This window comes from Telmatherina bonti (assembly GCF_933228915.1).
Source record: "Telmatherina bonti genome assembly, chromosome: 4".
In the NCBI taxonomy this organism is placed as follows: Eukaryota; Metazoa; Chordata; class Actinopteri; order Atheriniformes; family Telmatherinidae; genus Telmatherina; species Telmatherina bonti.
Genome location: NC_136622.1, coordinates 25,649,950 through 25,670,199, shown reverse-complemented (window position 1 = coordinate 25,670,199; position 20,250 = coordinate 25,649,950). Strand labels below are relative to the sequence as shown.

General features: G+C 39.8%; 1 protein-coding gene across 1 annotated transcript in view; it reads left to right on the top strand.

The window, feature by feature from the left end:
* The first annotated feature begins 365 nt into the window (after positions 1-365).
* The window catches only part of opn7b (opsin 7, group member b), a 94,690-nt gene continuing 74,805 nt past the window's right edge, over positions 366-20,250 (top strand). The window contains exon 1 of the mRNA XM_079239068.1: positions 366-686. The gene's annotated coding sequence lies outside the window, so the exon portion shown is untranslated. The remainder of the gene's footprint in view (positions 687-20,250) is intronic.

Below are 20,250 nucleotides of genomic sequence, written 5' to 3'. Positions count from 1 at the left end.
GAGTAGTGCTTCATTCTTTTACCCAGTATGTGGTACACCATGTACAGATGAATATTTATAATGCATACAAGACTGAAGTGGAGATGTCACCATACAGAGAAAAACAAAGTGATTAGGAAAAATTATCAAAGATTTAAAATCCCTTAGAAAGGCTGCAAGTGGGAACAGGAGGGAGCGCATGAGGTTTGAGGGGGAAAAATGTGGAGCATAAAAGCTTAAACTCACAGAGATGTGTGCAACCGTGTGTTTGTGTGCGAGAGGGAGGAGATGCAGTGTGGAAAATACATGTGCTAGAAGAGATTTAAGAGGAGAGTGAGAGCGGAGCAGCAGGGAAAAGGACTGGGGAGAGAGTGGGAGCTGCAGATTGAGAGGAAAAGGGACAAGAGAAGGAGAGAACGGAGACCAGCAGCCGCACGCCTGCCTCTATCCGTCGCCTTCTGGATCTCCCTGAGCACAGCTGCCGGGCTGCTGTAGACTTGCGAGCGGATCCTGTTGTTTGGTGACAGTGTGAGGGAGTGCCTGAGTGCTCAGTGCACACCAGAGTTTCCCTGTGGCTACGCATTAAACCTGTGTTCAACTCTGCTGGTTATGGTACTGACACATGAGTGAAGGTTTGACCAGCTTTGCTCTGGACTTGACACAACACCCATGATCTCCAGCCAACTTTGGCATACCCTCTCATTAAGGTAAGCAGATAAAGTGTTTTGTTGACTGTAATTGCTGTTGAAATGGGACTTGAACTGTAGACTGATCTTTGTAATATATTATATTTATTATAATTTAAGAAATAACAGAAACCCAATGACAGCTTTGTTATATAAGCGTGCCCAGTCAATTTAGGAAAACAAGCGTGAAAGTGAATGTAGCATAAGAGATCACATTGCATGTCCCAGGCTTTAGTTTCACTGTTTGTTGTGTGTTGTGTGACCTGCTTTGAGTTCAAACAGCTTGATGGACTCCACTATATCAAGTGATGACCTATATGTGTAATCTTCCAGGCTCTTTTGCCTGTGTCATTACTGTACATGGCATTATTAGATGATTATTCTGTCTTAGTCCTATCCAGCTTGACAAGTTTTTGATTTTTTATAACAGTTTTTATTCATCTTTAAGCCTCAGCATCCATTACTCACGCTTGCCTCATGGGCTAACTGATTCATACTTGAATCTGTGTGCTGGATGGGGCAGCATATTGAGTTTCAGTTCCATGTGCTCTGTCATGTGGCATTACATAGTTATGACATAATGTAATGTTTCTCGCACATCAATATGGACATATACTTGTGTAGCATGTTCCATAGTGTAAGCACTTTTAACACAGACCATGGCTGATGTGAGCTATGTAAAGTTTGAAATGTTGATAAAAGGGGGATGTGTCTGAATCCCCTCATGTGACTTGCTTTTGCGATGCTTTGTAATAATCCTTTGCACTGAATGTGCTTGAAATTGAGACTTGTGAAATCCAGACAAGGTCTCCCAACGTAGTTTCCCTAAATGCACATTCCTCCCTTAGTAATGTGAGCTTTAACTATCAGCAGCTCTCCCTATTTCTGCTTCTCTCTGCCTCGTCTTTGCATTCACTGTGTCTTTGGATTCTGTTTGCTTTCATACTTCTACCTGGACAAGTTGCATAAAGATTGCTCATGAGCATATTTGAGCAGAGGATAATTGGTGCATTTTTTTGACTGAAAAGCTGAACTGAAGAGTCAATTTGATTTGTCTAATTGATTCTGCACAGTTCCAGGGCTGTTTCCTTAAACTGCAGCACAACACAAAAGCAAGCACAAATCACTGAATCAAATATGACTGCCTTCAACTCTTTTTGATTTCTAATTTAATCATAGCTTGAATAAATCTTTTTATGAAGTGCTCAATTTGTTTCATAGGGACTTGTGAGTGAAAAAATAAAGCCATTTATGTAATTATTTTCTTGATAACCCAGCATGAATGACATGGACAGAAATGCCAAACATTTGCATTACACAAGGTAATGTGATTACTTTGGGAAGACATGCAGCGGGTGTCTTGTCAAGTCAAGGGGACCAGACATCTCAGTATCTTGTGCTGCTGATATAGTAAATGACTCTGCCAGCTGCAGTAATAATTATGAAGCCCAAATCCAAAAGGGAGCACCGGAAAGCGAGCTTTGTCATGCCGGCTGCAGTCATTGCTGGAGGAAATCTGTTATGCCCACTGCCATCCTCCAAATTTATTTTTGTGTCACGTGATAGTCAGGACCACAGTGGGAGCCAAGACTACTCTGAGCAACAAGATGTCAAACCAAAAGACAAAGTTGTCTTTGTAACATGAGGAACTTTTTCTTTTTTTGTTTGGTTTCTGGAAAAATCAGAAGAATGTGGGAGAATAAAAAAAAACAAAAAACAAAAAAAAACAGGGTGGATTTCTTTTCTAGGGTGCTCTGGTTAAACACATGCGAGTGAAAACATGACTTACTCATGTTGTTGAGATGCACTGACTCTCAAAAACATGAGTTGGTGATTGAGTTGGGCAATGATGACTTTTAGTCAATTTATGTCTTTATAAATGAATAAATATCTGCCGCGCCCAGATCTGACATTAATTACTCAAGGATGAGTTTCACAAAAGACTAGGTGAAACCAATGAATGAACTGATAGGCTGCCATCTGTTTCGTTCATTATCATTTCGTCCAGTCATGCAATATATGTTTCATCTCCAAATGTGAAGATTTCATACTTTTTCTCTTGTTAATGACAGCATAAAGTAAATATCTTTTGAAAGCAAAAATTTTCAATTAATGAAAATTTATCATCATGCATAAATGATATAAAAAAAATGAAAATGTCAACTCTTATAGTGCTATATTTTAATCACTTTCAAGTCTTTTTGCATATTGTCAGTAAATCCTTGTCATATTAAAGAGCAAATCAGTGAGTTATTAGCTTTTTCCTTGCGTGGTGATACTTTAAACATTTTACAGACAGTCTAAAATGCCTGCATCCTTGTGTGGTATGTATTTAGCACTTATCTATGCATGCCTGTCTACTTTATCTTTCAACTTTATATAAATAACTCATGACATAACCTGTGCTGAGTCGGTGAGTGACGGTAGCCTGTGGAGGTGTCACTGCTAGCAGTAGTTGTAAATGGGAAGGTGTTTTGCAATGATGTGCCAGCAGGACTGAAAAACTTACAATTAATCAGGTTTATGGAGCAGATGAAGGAGAAGTCCTGTGTTGCTTTGAACTTGGAAGGTGATATTTTACTGGCTGTTTTTTGGCTTAGTGTGTTCTTGCTTTATGGTTCATGGATCACATGTGTGCTATGGGTTTCCATAAAGAATCCTTGGTTCCCTTTCTTTTTTTTTTGTTCCTGACAAACGTCTGTCATTTGACTTTTAAAGTCTAAGAATTGTTATCAAATATACAAATTTGCCAACAAATTCATGGAAGAGGTCACTGAAATAGTGTAGGAGTGCAACATGAATGAACCTTCATTATCATTCTAGTGTGAATACTTAGTCATGCATGCACTCATTACATCCATACACAACTTCACAAAGGGATTTATCCATGCAGTGACTTATGAAAGCAACTATTCCCGATGATGCCAGTCAATCTTTTTTGTCTTCCATTCACATTAACAATGTCTACAAGCTCCACTTTTCATAACATAAACAGAAAAATAAATACACTGCTCAAAAAAGTAACGGGAACACTTTAACAAAAAAATGTAACTCCAAGTCAACCAAACTTCTGTGAAATCAACCTGTCCACTTAGGAAGCAACACTAATTGACAATCAATCTCACATGCTGTTGTGCAAATGGAATAGGTAGAAATTATAGGCAATTTGCAAGACACACCCAATAAAGGAGTGGTTCTGCAGGTGATGACCACAGACCACCTCTTAGTTCCAATGCTTTCTGGCTGATGTTTTGGTAACTTTTGAATGTTAGCGGTGTTTCACTCTAGTGGTAGCATGAGACTGAGTCTACAACCCATACAAGGGGCTTGGGTAGTGCAGCTCATCCAGGATGGCACATCAATGCGAGCTGTGGCAAGAAGGTTTGCTGTGTCTGTCACCGTAGTGTCCAGAGCATGGAGGCAAGACGAGGAGACAGGCCAGTACATCAGGAGACGAGAAGGAGGCTGTGGGAGGGCAACAACCCAGCAGCAGGACTGCTACCTCCTTCTTTGTGCAAGGAGGAACAGGAGTAGCACTGCCAGAGTCCTGCAAAATGAGCTCCAGCAGGTCACAAATGTGCTTGTGTCTGCTCAAACTGTCAGAAACACACTCCATGAGGGTGGCATGAGGGTCCGGCGTCCACCGCTGGGGGTTTTCCTTACACCCCAACACCATGCAGGACATTTGGAATTTGCCAGAGAACACCAAGATTGGCAAATTCACCACTGGCGCCATGTGCTCTCTACAGATGAAAGCAGGTTCATACTGAGCACATGTGACAGACGTGACAGAATCTGGCGCCATGTGCTCTTCACAGATGAAAGCAGGTTCATACTGAGCACATGTGACAGACGTGACAGAATCTGGAGACATCGTGGAAAATGTTCTCCTGCCTTCAACATCCTCCAGCATGACCAGTTTGGCAGTGGGTCAGTCATGGTGTGGGGTGGCATTTCTTTGGAGGGCCGCACAGCCCTCCATGTGCTCGCCAGAGGTAGCCTGATTGCTATTAGGTTCCGAGATGACATCCTCAGATCCCTTGTGAGACAATATGCTGGTGCGGTTGGGCCTGGGTTCCTCCTAATGCAAGACAATGCTAGACCTCATGTGGCTGGAGTGTGTCAGCAGTTCCTGCAACACGAAGGCATTGATTTTAGGACTGGCCCACCTGTTCCCCAGACCCGAATCCAATTGAGCACATCTGGGACATCATGTCTCGCTCCATCCACCAACGCCAAGTTGCACCACAGACTGTCCAGGAGTTGGTGGATGTTTTAGTCCAGGTCTGGGAAGAGATCCCTAAGGAGAACATCCACCGCCTCATCAGGAGCATGCCCAGGTGTTGTAGGGAGGTCATACAGGCATGCAGAGGCCACACACACTACTGAGTCTCATTTTGACTTGTTTCAAAGACATGACATCAAAGTTTGACCAGTGTGTAGTGTGTTTTTCCCCTTTAATTTTGAGTATAATTCCAAATCTAGACCTCCATGGGTTGATACATTAGATTTTCATTGATCATTTTTGTGTGATTTTAATGTCAGTGAACTATGGAAATAAAGTTTCAGAAGTACATCCGCCGCCTCATCAGGAGAATGCCTAGGCATTGTAGGGAGACACACACTATCTCAATTTAACTGGTTTATCAAAGAAAAGGACTCAATCAGAATACATTGTTCATGGTGAGAATTTCACTTTCAAATGCATACAACCAGGCATGGTTTCAGCACAGGGTGGGGGCAGGTGTCCATTACTTTTTTTCCATGTGCATGAAGGGGGTCCTCAAAGAAAATGAGTTGGAAACAACTGGTTTAGTATCCAAAAGTTATCTTTAAAAAGGTTTAAAAGTAAGATGTACTGTTATTTTTGTTCATCAGTAAGTCAGCATATTTATGTAGCCAGTTACAGAGCTGATGTCTCTATTTAATCTAGAATTTTTCAAAAATGCGAACTATATGAAACATTTCTTTCCTGTTAAAACCATATCAAATCACTGCTTTGTTGTGTTAACATTACTTTTAGCGTTTTAGAAAGCAAATATGAGACAAAGTACTTTTAAGATATTAAAATTATAAAGAACCCTTTTACTGTCATCTAACAAGGGTTACAAGTAGCTATAGTAGAGGAATAAGTTGAATAAATATGCTGTTTGTACATTTGGCATCAGGTAGTGCAGCTCACTTCGCACAGATCACTTAAAAACACACAATACATAAATAAGAGATCACAAAAGCATGCTGAATTTGAAATATTGTACTGAATAATCAGAATTGGTACTTTAGTGTGATAGAGCTTGAGTGCCAAAGCAAATGTAAAACCTTTTTTGGTTTTTGATATCATATTTGGAAAGAATGAAATAATTTTGCCAACAAGGAGGAAGTAATGTTTTTAAAAGAAATCTTAAAAGAACATGTTTTAAAGAAATCTTTAAAGGCTTTTTGCTCATTAATCAACAGGGGTTATGATGAAGATGTGACATTGAACTTTTGAGGATTACGATGGATTACAGCTGAAGAGAGCAACACATGTTCATCTTTGAACGTGTCTTCAAATAAAGCAATACCAGCTCCGAGTTTTGTACATAAAAATTTAAAGAACCTTTGAGCATTGACAGAAGGACAACTTTGGATCAGTGTTTAACAAAGGCGGCTTTACAGCTTCATTCCAGGGAGAGAAGAGTAAATGTACAGCCCATTTACAAACCTTATTATTTCTGATCCTCAGGTTTTCATTATGCATCACTATCTATTTTCTATCTTTTGTATTTTGCTCTTGCCAAATGGTTGCACATGAAGACAAGCATGCAAAGTTTTCTTTGAATATGTGTGTGTGTTTTTCTTGCACATTTCTAAGTGTTTGCCACAGTTGCTGCTATTTAGCATCTTCTTTTTTCTGTGACATCAAGATCCCTTGAAAGATATTTGTGCTTTGTATCCTCATGTCAGCTTTTACCTATTTACACAATGTTCTCAATTGTAAGATTTAAGAGCATGAGCAGATTTTACTTTGCTGCTTTCTGTAAACATGTTCTTAGTAAGGTTTTAACTCATTGTACCTCCCTCGTGCTCCCCATCTGCAGGAGGAGCTGTAGGGGTCGGGTGCAATGTGAGCTGGCTAGCAGCAAGAAGCGGGCACCCTGGCAGTCCGATCCTTGGCTGCAGAAACTGGCTCTAGGGATGTGAAATGTCACCTCTCTGGTGAGGAAGGAGCCTGACCTTGTGTGCGAGGTTGAGTGGTTCCGGCTAAATATATTTGGACTCACCTCGACGCATGGCTTGGGCTCTGGAACCAGTTCCCTTGAGAAGGGATGGACCTTCTTCCACTCTGGAGTTGCTCATGGTGAGAGGTGCCGAGCAGGTGTGGGCATTGTCATTAGCTCCCAGCTTGGTGCCTGCACGTTGGGGTTTACCCCGGGGGACGAAAGGGTAGTTTTCCTCTGCCTTCGGGTGGGGCAATGGGTCCTGACTGTTGTCTGTGCTTATGCACTGAACAGCAATTCAGAGTACCCATCCTTTCTGGAGTCCTTTGTGGGAGTGTTTGAGGATGCTCCTTCTGGGGACTCCCTTGTTCTGCTGAGGGACTTCAATGACAGTGAGGAATGACAGTTGGCAATGACAGACAGACACTGAGACCAAATGGTGTTTTGTTATTGAACTTCCTTGAACTTCTGTGCTGGTCATGGATTGTCCATAACGAACACAATGTGTGAACATAAGGGTGTCCATATGTACACGTGGCATCTGGACTCCCTGGGCCACACTTTGATGATCAATTTTGTAGTTGTATCATCGGACCTGCGACCACATGCATTGGTCACTTGGGTGAAGCGGGGGGCAGAGCTGTCAACTGATCACCACCTGATGGTGAGTTGGCTCAGGTGGTGGGGGCGGAAGCCAGTCAGATCTGGCAGGCCCATACGTGTTTTGAGGGTCTGCTGGGAATCTCTGGCAGAGTTCCCCATCAGAGTGAGATTCTGCTTTCACCTTCAGTAGAGCTTCAACCATGTCCCTAGTTAGGCAGGGGGCATTGAGTCCAAGTTGTCTGTGTTCCATTTCTCTATTGTTGAGGCTGCCAGCCTCAGCTGTAACCGTAAGGTCGTGGGTGTCTGTTGTGGCGGTAATCCCAGAACTCATTGGTGGACACCAGCAGTGAGGGATGCCGTCAAGCTGAAGGAGTCCTATCAGGGCTTCTTGGTCTGTGGGACTCTGGAGGAAGCTGATAGGTACCAACAGGCTAAGCGGCATGCAGCTTTGGCTGTCGCCAAGGCAAAAACTCGGGTGTGGGGGGAGTTCAGCGAGGCCATGGAGAAAGAATTCTGATGGCTTCAAGGCGATTCTGGTCCACCATCTGGCGACTCAGGAGGGGGAAGCAGTGCTCCGTCAATACTGTGTACAGTGGAGCTGGGGAGCTACAGCCTTAACAGGAAGATATAGTAAGGCGCTCAGTCATCCGGGAGGGGCTCAGAGTAGAGCCGCCACTCCTTCACATCGAGAGGAGCCAGTTAAGGTGGCTCAGGCATCTGGTCAGGATGCCTCCTGGATGCCTCCCTGGTGAGGTGTTCCGTGCATGTCCCTCCGGGAGGAGACCCCGGGGGAAACCCAGGACACGCTGGAGGGATTATATCTCTCGTCTGAGGAACGCCATAGGTAGGTGCTAGTCGGACTGCTGCGAGTCCAGTTGGACGCAGGTGTTGTAGTGTAGTATCTTTTTTTCCCCTCCCCACACTATCTCCTGTGTTAAAATACAATGTGTGGCTGTAGCATCAGGGTAGGGTTGTAGATGCTCTTGGGCATTGTGCTGGTACTCCGTTTGCGAAGACAGTCTTCAGGCAAATGGACGTTGTGCCCAGTTCTTGATCCGTCCTGGGTGCCCTTTGCCCAGTGGGGTCAATGGCTACCTATCTTTACCCACAAAACTGAACTGAATTTGCAAACTGTCACAGTCACTGTGTTGGACTATCAGTTTCTATGCTAATAGTTGCTTTTGATCATTAATTCATTGTGTCTGTGTGTTTGTTTCGTATACTTTTGTTTTAGTTGTGATACATAGTTTTTTCAGCTTTTTCCTCTCCTATAGGTGTTCCTAATGATTGTCAACTTTGTCTTCCTGCAAAGGCCGCATGATCTCTATTATGTTTCTGTACATGTGTAACAGCTGGTTGTTGGATATATCTTTTTGGATTGAGAGACCATTGATTTTCATCTAGGTTAGCAATCTGATGTATAAAAAAAAACTATTTAAAATCAATCAATAAAAACTCAAACAATAAAAAAGAAAGTATAGATACATAACATATATACTTCAAGAAGTAATGCATTTTCTATTTGTGTGGAGTTTCTCATGAATCTAGTCCAGAATTAGGATACTACTGAGCTGCAGAGTTGTGGGGCTTTTGCCACATCATTTGTCATTGCTCTCTGACATTCATTAACCCTGTCTTGACTCATTTTCTCCCTTTGTCCGTAAGGGAAAATCCTTTTTGCTTCTTTGTGAGAAGCTGTATGCAGCTACGACAACACTGTTAAGACATCTTTAGTGTTACCTTATACTGAGTAAATATCAAATCGATGAATTCCTTATTATGTGCTTATGCTTAACACTGGCTGTAAGCAGGCAAACATCCTTTTGCAAAGCTGAAGCTCAGTGTGCCAAATGCTTCTTCCTTTTAGCTTTTATTAAACTTACAACTTTGTCATGGTAAATGCTGGATAAGGATAAATGATAAAAGAAAAAAACAATAAAAGCTTAAAGAATATAGCATAACAACATTTTGCTATCCTTTTGCATCAGGAAGTGTGTCACATGAAGGGAACCACGGTAAAGTCATTGACAGTGTAATTTTGTCAACCTAACTATATGTGTATAAACCTTTTAACTCTCAATAAGACTCATTGGCCGGTGGTGGTTAGTCAGTTGTAGTAAAAGAACACTGATCTGTGTGTGTGTATATGTATATATATATATATATATATATATATATATATATATATATATATATATATATATATATATATATATATATATACATATATATATACATATATATATATATATATGTATATATGTATATATATATATATATATATATGTATATATATATATATAAATGTATATATATATATATATATATATATATATATATATATATATATATATATATATATATACATATATATATATATATATATATATATATATATATATATATATATATATATATATATATGTGTATGTATATATATATGTATATATATGTGTATATGTATGTATATGTATATATGTTTATGTATATGTATATGTATGTATATATATGTATATGTATATGTATATATGTATATGTATATATATATATATATATGTATATATGTACATGTATATATGTATATATGTACATGTATATATGTATATATGTATATCTATCTATGTACATGTATATATGTATGTATATATATATATATATATATATATAAATATATATATATATATATATATATATAATATATATATATATATATATATATATATATATATATATATATATATATATATATATATATATATATATATATATATGTATATGTATATATACATATACATAAGTTTTTTCTAACTTGCCAGTTTAAAAGTAATTTAATCTCCAAGTTCGGCATATTTAGGGGCGGGTCCTTTTGATTGACAGGTACCAATCTCCGGCTTCAAGTAGGAAGAACATAGAACATCCGCGGTTTTTAGCTGGTTAACAAAGTTACTTAGCTTTAGCCCACTTACCTCCATTAGCTGGTTAGCTTGGTTAGCTTTTAGCTACAGAAAGCTCTGAGTTTGGATGTCAATCACCCGCCGTGACACTCATGGCTCCCCTCTTAGCTCCACCTCTTTGCCCATATTTGTATTTTCCGGGCGAGATGACGCGCATGACGCTGCCAACATGGCGATGGTAGGAACCGCCCACCGAGCTTCAATTCAGCTCTTCAGAAACCTATGGGTGATGTCATGGAGGCTCTGTCCATCTCTTCGTATACAGTCTATGGGCTGCACTGAACAGAAGAGGGTCCTTTTGTCTGTAGCTGTGTGGCTGCAGAAACAGAGCATGTGAATAATTTGAACAAAGTATAAAAGGTAAGCGCAACCCCCTTTGCAGCTGATGTTGAAGTACAAATACAGTACTATGAGCTGCACACACAATTCGTTTTTGGTTACAAGTATCATAGACCAATGAAGCCAGTTGGACTTTAACCACATGTGTGGTTAAAGTGGCATTTAATGTTCACTTTTGCAAAATAACACTGGTTAAAAGCTTTTCTGAAAGCTGGCCAGGATGAATACGTTTGTAACCTTTTTAAAGAGACACCTTGATGTGAAGTTCATTTCCATCCAGCTGGCAAACAGCTGGGTTCACACAGTGGCCACTGCTTCCAATAGTCTATTGGAAAATGCAAATGACATCATTCTAATAATATTGACAGTGTGTTCAAGTTTAAGTGTTTGATTAAATTTAGCCTGAAATGAACTGTATACATTCATCCTGCCTCTGTATTAATGTTGATTTCATGGAGTGGGCAGTAATTTAAATGTTTATCAATTATTTCTCATGTCGGACATGGATCGAGGGGTTGTCACAGGCGTAGATTTCACTGAGGCTAAGGGCAACCGGTGATTATGTGATTATGGCGAATAGGAATAACCCTAATCACCCAGTGGCTCCCATGCCCATGAGCTTTTGACTCGGTCTAAATGTTATAGTTGGATCTGATTTTCTCTTAATTCTTCAGGCTTCACTGAATCTTGACGCTTTTCATTTGTCTACTATTCATTCCCTAAAACCCTGTGAGAAAAGGACTGTTCACACACACACATACACACACACATATATCCACATGCATACCCTCTCCACCTTTCCTTTCACTGACATTTAGCAGCTTGTCACGCTGTTGCAGTCTGAGGACTGCAGCAATATTGACATTTGTCTGAAGTGGCACCGTTTTCCGGACTTCTGCTTAATGTTGCAGCATGATTACAGATGTTATAATAACACAACATTGTTAAATTTAAATTGTCATAGTTCTTCTGCATTGTTGTTTTCAGGTGTGTATATTATGGGAGCTGGAGTCAGATGTAGTGCAGATTGTACAACAATAAAACTAACTTAACAACCCCTCGCATTCCACATTCAGAAATACAAGTTAGTGCTGTTTGTAAACCCATGCTCGAGTGACATGCAGAAACTTCAGATGTTTAAGCATGCCTTTTGTTGGGACAAGTTCACATCAATGCTGCCATTACATCATTGGTGTCCTTTGAAGTGACTCAAACTGCCAGTTCAAAAATAAAAGTGTGATTGCATTGGTAAGCTGTGACCCTGGCTGAACAGCTGCTTTCGCCATCATTCTGAAAGTGTTACGTGTGTGTCTCATGCATGCAAAATGTGATTCAGTAAGGGACAGAAATGTGTGAAACATGCTGGTTGTTTGCTAAATACTTGTGGTCCTCGGTTTGGTTTAGCCAGTTTTTGGATTGTACATCAACCTCCTTGGCCTCATAAATATCAAGTTAAAAAAAAGTACCTAAAACTTTACAGTACACAGTACAGAAGCAGAGATTTCATGAATCTGAATCATGAGAAATGGGATAATTTTTCTCTGAGCTGAGTTGAACCTTTGTCACTGACAGGGACATCTGCCACTGCAGTTCTCTTAAGTGACACATGCTTTGGCTTTGGTCCAATATATGAGTATGTGTGTATAAATACACATGTGTGATTATCTGCAAGAATGGTCATACCCTGAGGGGAGATATATCCTGAAAGTCGAGCAACCAAATGTCAGCTGTTCTTATCCTCATGTACTCCATGCATCATGCATAAGATCGTCACTCCCAGCACTCACTGAATGTACAACAGCAACATGGTTTTAAAAGCAACCCATTACAGGAATACAAAGCACAGACATTTACGTGTTGAATTTCAGACACAAGTTACAGTAGTCAATTGAAAATAGTCTGAAAACTAGCTCTTTGCCTACTTTTCGCTTCAGATTAAATAGTTCTGTATTATTGTACCCTGGAGTAGCTGGATCTTCATCCACGTATGTAGATAGCACTGACAAAATTTCATTTTGATGTGTAACTGGATGCAGGACAGTGTAATTTATTTGTGCACATAGAAAATATAAATCCACACTCTGTGTAAAATTTACATTATAAAAGACGCCAGTGAAACTTTCACAGAAAGTAATGTTTAAAGTTTAAAAATATATATAAACAGAAATACTCAAATTGCATACAGCTTTGAACTGCTTTCTGTGAAACTCATGAAAATTTCCTGTATTAAGCAGAGAAAGTCTATTTGGATGCCAGTGAGTGGGACTATGAAGACCAGAGCTGTCTCTTGCGGAGGCTGTACTTATTTCACATTTTTATTCTTTAAAAGTTAAAACATGCTTTTATGCGCTCTTGTTAGGTACTTAGTTGTTTATTCAGGCTGCGCCATAAAAACCCATTTATTTACAGTAAGGAAACCATCGTGATTTACTTAAAAACAAATTCCCTTTCAACATCCATTTGGAACGAATGTGTGCTTCAAACTTAAATGCATTATCGACCTACTAAAATGTTATGAAATTCCATTTGTATTCTGCAATTCATGTAAAAAACCAGACTGCACCCACCCACACCCACCCATACACACACAGAAAGATGGTTTGCCATCAGTAAAGAAAAGTAACTCTAATCCTTTAAATCAATTTTCACTTATGAAAGATGACAAATGTGCTGCCAAGTTGCATCCATGGCAACAAACTCACCCTGGTGCCATCTCTTCCTGTTTATAATCCTCAGTTCATATAAAAAAAAAAAACATAGACCCATTCTACTCTTAAAAACAGTTCCAAAAACTTATATTCACAAATACGATATTTTTTTTCCCTGCAAATTTTAATGCTTTCAAATAAATACTTCACTCTACATCTAGTATAACTGAGTTCAATCTCATTAACTTAGAAATGACTCATTTAATCATCTCTTGGTTTTGCTCTGAAGTTAGTAGAGAAATGTCTCGTCTCACTGTCTCTGCTCCTCATCGCTTACATGACTTTCTTTGTACGTTGAAAGATTACATCACATCTCTGTTATTCTCCCTCTGGATTTATGCCTCTCATGTCTGTCTTATGCAGAACATAAGCTACATTACCTCCCTCCCTCTCTCAGCACATACGATTATGCCATTGTGTGAGGTCTGAGGATAACAAAGTCAGAAGTCATTAGAGGTGCAGCAATATGGATGCTCAGCACTTCTAACTGAATTTTTAAGCGGATAGGAAGGAGAGGGGGATTAAGAATGGAAAGCATGAAGAATGCTGCTGGCCATATTCTGAAGCTGTTGTTGACGAAAGCCTCAGTGAGCCAGCAGATTTGTGTTGTGGCCCACACAATTTTCCTTCGCAATTAACTTTTCATTGATTTGAATGCATGTGCATTGTGCGCATCTCCCAACAATCTTTTGCTGATTCATGAAACAACCCTTTTCAGACTGCTCGAGAAATATCTGTTAAGTACACGTGTTTCCGAGATCACCCATGTCACATGGGCCAAAAATTAGGTTATTGCTTTTGATCTTCTGATCTTAGCACAACTCCAATCTAATCCAGGATATTTCTAGAATAAAGTGTCTTACACATCAGTTTGTACATGTGTATAGCTCCTAAGAGGTGATCAACAAGACAACTTATCTAGGACAAATAATAATAATGATAATAATGATCATCTTAATAATAATGATAATTTAATCATAATAATTTATTAATAATAATAATCATCTAATGGAAAAATCACATTTGTTGTGTAGATTAGTTTAACAAAAAAACACTAAATTGCTGCGGTTCTTGCAGTGAGAGTCATGTCATCAACTTATTTTTATGATGAACCCTTGACAGTTCAGATCTGAGGGCAATAGAAATAAGTTATGATGTTCAGGAAAATGTAATAAGTCATTACTATGAGAGCTTGTGGAAACCAATAAATTATAGAAGTTTATAGAAACACGCTAAAACTTGCTACACAAGCGAGTCACGATCCCAAGTGAACAAAATCTGTCCTTGCTGTTCCAGTTTTTGTGAGGGAATGAAACTGAATGTGAGACTATGCAGAAGAAGCACAATGTAATTTGGGGCATAGAGGTTGTTTGTTCAGTCCCTTCACCCTTGATTCCACTTGTGATTATTTGGGAAGCTCACTGTTGCCGGATGGATCCCTCAGTAACATCGCACTGCTTGGAACGGCTGGTTGTTTATGAAATCTCTAAATGTTAAATAGCCTGGCCCCCCTCTCATTTCCGCTCTTAAACATCACAGTCATGCAGAAAATTCTGCATACCGTTTCGGAAATTCTGCAGAGGTGTGACAAAGTAATGGGAAATAGAATTTCTTTGACACTAACATGGCACAGTTGGCGTGTCTGCTCATTGCGGGCGACTTTGATCTTGTATAATTCCATATTTGGGGTTTGCAAGTGTCTCCTGATTCTATTTGCTATACCTGTCTAAAGCTTACTTCGTCATGCTGTTGAAAGATTCGTCCGCGAACCCCTGCTCCCCTCGCCCCCCCATTACCCCCCACGCCCTGACACACACTCGGCCACAGCTGACACTGACGGTCATTGGGACTTCTATTTTTTTCTGGTTTTATTACTTCAGTAAGATGGAGCAAATATAACAAAAAAACAGTAGACATTAATTAAAAAAAAAAAAAAAAAGCACTGCACAGTGTGAAAATGGATAAATTCCCTGTCCGTGTGAATCATACAGATTCCACTCAACCTTCAGCACTGATGAAGATAAAAGAAAGGCTGCGCCAGTCTCATCAATGAGACTTCCATTATGAGATGGATGGTTATCTTTGCTCTGCACTCACTAATAGAATTACAAGTCCAGTTCCTTATAAAGTGCCTTGTGAAAGTATTCATCCCCTTTGGCGTGTTTCCTATTTTGTTACCCTACAACCCGGAATTAAAATGGATTTGGGGGGGATTTGTTTCATTTGATTAACACAAAATGCCTACCATTCCTTAAGACTGCTCCAGTTCTTTCAGGCTGGATGGGTTTCTGCAGAATACGGCTATCTTTAAGTCATGCTTCTCAACTGCATTGAGATCTTAGCAAGATGTTTAAATTATTTAATTTCATCTTTAAATGCAGGATTTTAACAATGTGTTTCGAGTTGTTATCATGCTGAAAGGTTTAGTATGAAGTATTCCTGACATATTTGTCAAGACTTTGCTTCGTCTAAAATCCAGCCAAAGTAACCCTCAGGACCTTATAAAGAAAATTATCACCTTGCTGCCACCATCGCGCTTTGGTGATGGAGTTTTCAGAGAGAGAAGTTCAGTATGAACTTCTGTAAGGTTTCATAATCTTCTTCAGTGCTGTAGCCACTGCTGGCGTCTATGCATTCTTTATTTTGTCCCTTCTACCTTGCCAAAGGTTAGTACTTCTTGTCTGTAGACCAGGCTACAAACCACTGATAGTGTGTTTAGGAAAAAAAGAAAAAAACTTTCCATCAGTTCTGACTTAAAAATGCAATTTGCAGTCCAGCAAGGCCCAAACTATGCTGTTTGCAAAATATGCTGGAGGTTCATTGTGAGCTGGAGCTTGCTGTAGAGCTTTTTATAGATGGATAGATAGAGATGGATAGATAGGTAGGTAGATAGGTAGATAGATAGATATAATATGACATTACATTAAAAACGGATAGAAAAGAAGTCTGCCTGATTTTGAAAGGCAACTTATTCCAAAGTCTAGGCACTGTCATGTCAAAGTTTGATCCTTTGAGCTAGTGTCACCAGGACAACAAAAGTCAGCTGATTGATAGACCTCAGGGACCAAGAAAGGGCTTTACGCTAAAGCAGGTCTAAATGGTGGGGGGGAACATGACATTTATAAGCTAATAATGCACATCTCATATCAATTCTGCATTGTACAGATGTGTTTAGTGTGTGTAAAGCAGAGAAAGTGTTATTGTGGGTGTGTTTCCAAATTTGCAAAGGTAGACTTTGCTATCTGTCTTAACTTTTTTTGTACCACAGTCCCGCCTAGTTACAGTGCTTTTAAAGTATGGTTCAAAGACATTGTGGTTAAAACAGAAGGCAATATTGATGCCACCCCCTCCAAAAAGAAAAAAAAAACTCCTGTTTTCTTCTCATTAAAATGTCAAGAACTTGGTGACATCCACAGAGTCTGCGTTATGTAGCTGCAGGGTTACATAAGTCTGATAGTCATCAACTTAAAAGTAAAAGAAGATTCTGTTTGTTCATTACAGCCAAAGGCAAACAGGAAAGAGATGCTATGGAGGACACAGAACCGTCAGTGTCAACACAAAAACCTCTGCAAGTCAGATGACAGCGAACAGCAAAACCAGTCTAAGTTAGCATCCCTTTAATGGCTGTCCAGTTCTTCTAGATTGGAATAAGAACACTGTGGTCATTCATATCAAAAGCGGCAGTCAAATCTAATGTAATTTATGTGTTTTATCAAAAGAACGCAACGTTTGGCAGGTTTGTGAACAAGTAAAATGATGGGTTTTTTTCCCCAAACAAGTTTGTTTTCTCAAATGTTTAAGAATCTACTAAATTTCTTGACCTTTTAACTAAACTTGTTCAGTTAAGTGATCAGTGCTTTTGTGCATAAACATGGCGTTTATGATGCGTTAAGATTTTATTACTAATATTACTTTCAAAGAAAAAAACAAAAACAGAAGTTTTAGGAAAAATAGAGCGATTAAATGTGTAAGAAAACGTTTCCAGCTCCAGCAATTATTCTACATGCGCTTCTTAAAACTTTCTCTCACATCTACCCGCAGCACAGCCAATATAGGTTTGGTCTATTTAATTTATTTGATGACAAAAAGAAATGAAATGACATGAATACAAATAACTTTTTAGCCAATCACTGTCATGCCTTTCTGGAAAGGATCCTGCAGGCTTTCTACACATTTCTTTTGAAAGTTTGTCCGATTTTGTTTTGGCAGAAAATATTAAATTAGAATAAATCTGTTACACAGGACATAGTGTGTTTCTCCATCCATCCATCCATCCATCTTCTGCCACTTATCCGGGGTCGGGTCGCGGGGGCAGCAGCCTAAGCAGGGAAGCCCAGACTTCCCTCTCCCCAGCCACATTTGCCAACTCTGCGGGGGGGATCCCGAGGCGTTCCCAGGCCAGCCGAGAGATGTAATCCCTCCAGCGTGTCCTGGGTCTTCCCCGGGGTCTCCTCCCAGAGGGACGTGCCTGGAACACCTCACCAGGGAGGCGTCCAGGAGGCATCCTGACCAGATGCCCGAGCCACCTCAACTGGTTCCTCTCGATGCGAAGGAGCAGCGGCTCTACTCTGAGCCCCTCCCGGATGACCGAGCTCCTCACCCTATCTCTAAGGGAGAGCCCGGCCACCCTGCGGAGGAAACTCATTTCAGCCGCCTGTATATGAGATCTCGTTCTTTCGGTCACGACCCACAGCTCATGACCATAGGTGAGGGTAGGAACGTAGATCGACTGATAAATCGAGAGCTTCACCTTCTGGCTCAGCTCCTTCTTCACCACGACAGACCGGCGCAGAGCCCGCATTACTGCAGACGCCACACCGATCCGTCTGTCGATCTCACGCTCCATCCTTCCCTCACTCGTGAACAAGACCCCGAGATATTTAAACTCCTCCACTTGAGGCAGGACGTCACTCCCTACCCGGAGAGGGCAATCCACCCTATTCCGGCTGAGGACCATGGTCTCAGATTTTGAGGTGCTGATTCTCCTCGATGTAGAAATGATCTGTTGTCACTACAAACTCCTAAAGTTACATTTGTGTTTTTTGTGCATATTTTGCTGTTTTTTTCCAGTCAGAATAGCTTTTTATTTATTAGAACTCATCCCAAAGCATGATGTCATTATCACCATGTTTCACTACAACAGTTGTACTCTGGAAATCCACACATCTGCTGAACATCTATGGGAATACTAAAACAATGCGGAAGGTTTTGCCTCTCATATTTTAAGAATTGTTCAAGAGCCTTTAGACAAATTATCACTGGTCAAGTGACTTTAAGTAATGGGTTCCGTCTGGCCACCCATAAACACTTCTGCTGGACTGATGCACACTTCAGCAGAGGTGGAGTGCTGTGCAAATTCATTTTTAATCTTACTCAGTCAGTAGTGAGGGCACTTCATGCTTGACCATTTGAGCATTCAGGTTAGCTTAAAAACTAAATCTTTGAAATCTGTTGGTGGGTTCAGACTTATTCCGTCTGGGAATGATGGAAACTGCAAAGCTCTGAGAGACTTGCAGCTCTGAGGAAATATTCTGGTAAATTTAAAATCTATAAGCTTTTGACACATATTTTGTCTTTCAGGTTTATTTAATGACCTGTTTTTAATTCTGTCCTACAGTCATCTGGAAGACACTTTTATCCAAAGAGACTTACATGTGATAACTGATCAGTTATCACAACTATCACAATTAACCTAATCTGAATGTCTTGTGGGTGGGAGGAAGCTGGAGTTTCCAGAGAGAAGCCAGCATACACGGGGAGAACATGCAAACTGCAGAGAAAGGCCACTGTTCAATACACTTTTCTTTTTTTTTTTAAAGTCGTGCTTCATTTGCCATAAAAAAGAAAAAACTCAGCTCGTCTTTGCTCTGTCATTTTGCAGCATCGTGTGTCAACACATAAGAAAAACATCAAATTAATTTTTTGCATGAGTCTAAGAAAACAAATGTGGCAAACCTTTAATGGTTTGAAAACTTTCTCAATTCACAATCATTTCATAGGTGGGATGATCAAGGAATTTATTGATTTATTAATGATTTTGCAAGATAATGTGGCAGTCAGTGGATGTTGTGAAGTGCAGGTAAAAAAAAATAAAATAAAAGCATATAGGAGGCATTTTTTGATTAGATGCAGATGATGAATGAAGCACTGACAAGGTGCAGAGGGGCTTGACGGCACAAAATAGAGACCACAGACAGGATGTCCTTCAGCAAATTGCCAGGTGAGTTCAGTGCTTTGACCCCAACAATGAGAAAAGTGGTCTGAGATAAGAATTCTTATCCTGTTTGTTTCAAAATGCAATTTCATAGTTAACAGATTTTTGTGCAGATTATTCTTGATACTGCATGCTAACAAGTTGTGTAATCTTAGAAGTGAATACATTTAGTTTCTATCGATAAGGGGTTGTTGAAGGGTTGATAAGGTTTTCCTTTGCATTCGAGGAGGAATGAAAAAAAGATATATTATAGATAAAATATAAAAAATGGATGTGTTTATGGCAAGAGACTTCCAGTATTATTCCAGCAATAAAACACACCTTGTTATTGTGCAGCACTGTGCACGTGGCAGCATATGCATGCAAAGCAAATGGGGCATTTTTGCTTGACTAAACAAAGCTAAATAGCATGATGCAGTAATTTGTTCAACCAAACTGCTGACCTTTTCAGATTGTAAAACATCTTCAATTATCCAAAGTCCAATGAGTCCTACTCAACAAAGTTAGAAGCTTGACAACTTAGGCTTGAGGTGGTCTTATAAACTCATATCAATTAATGGGCTTAAA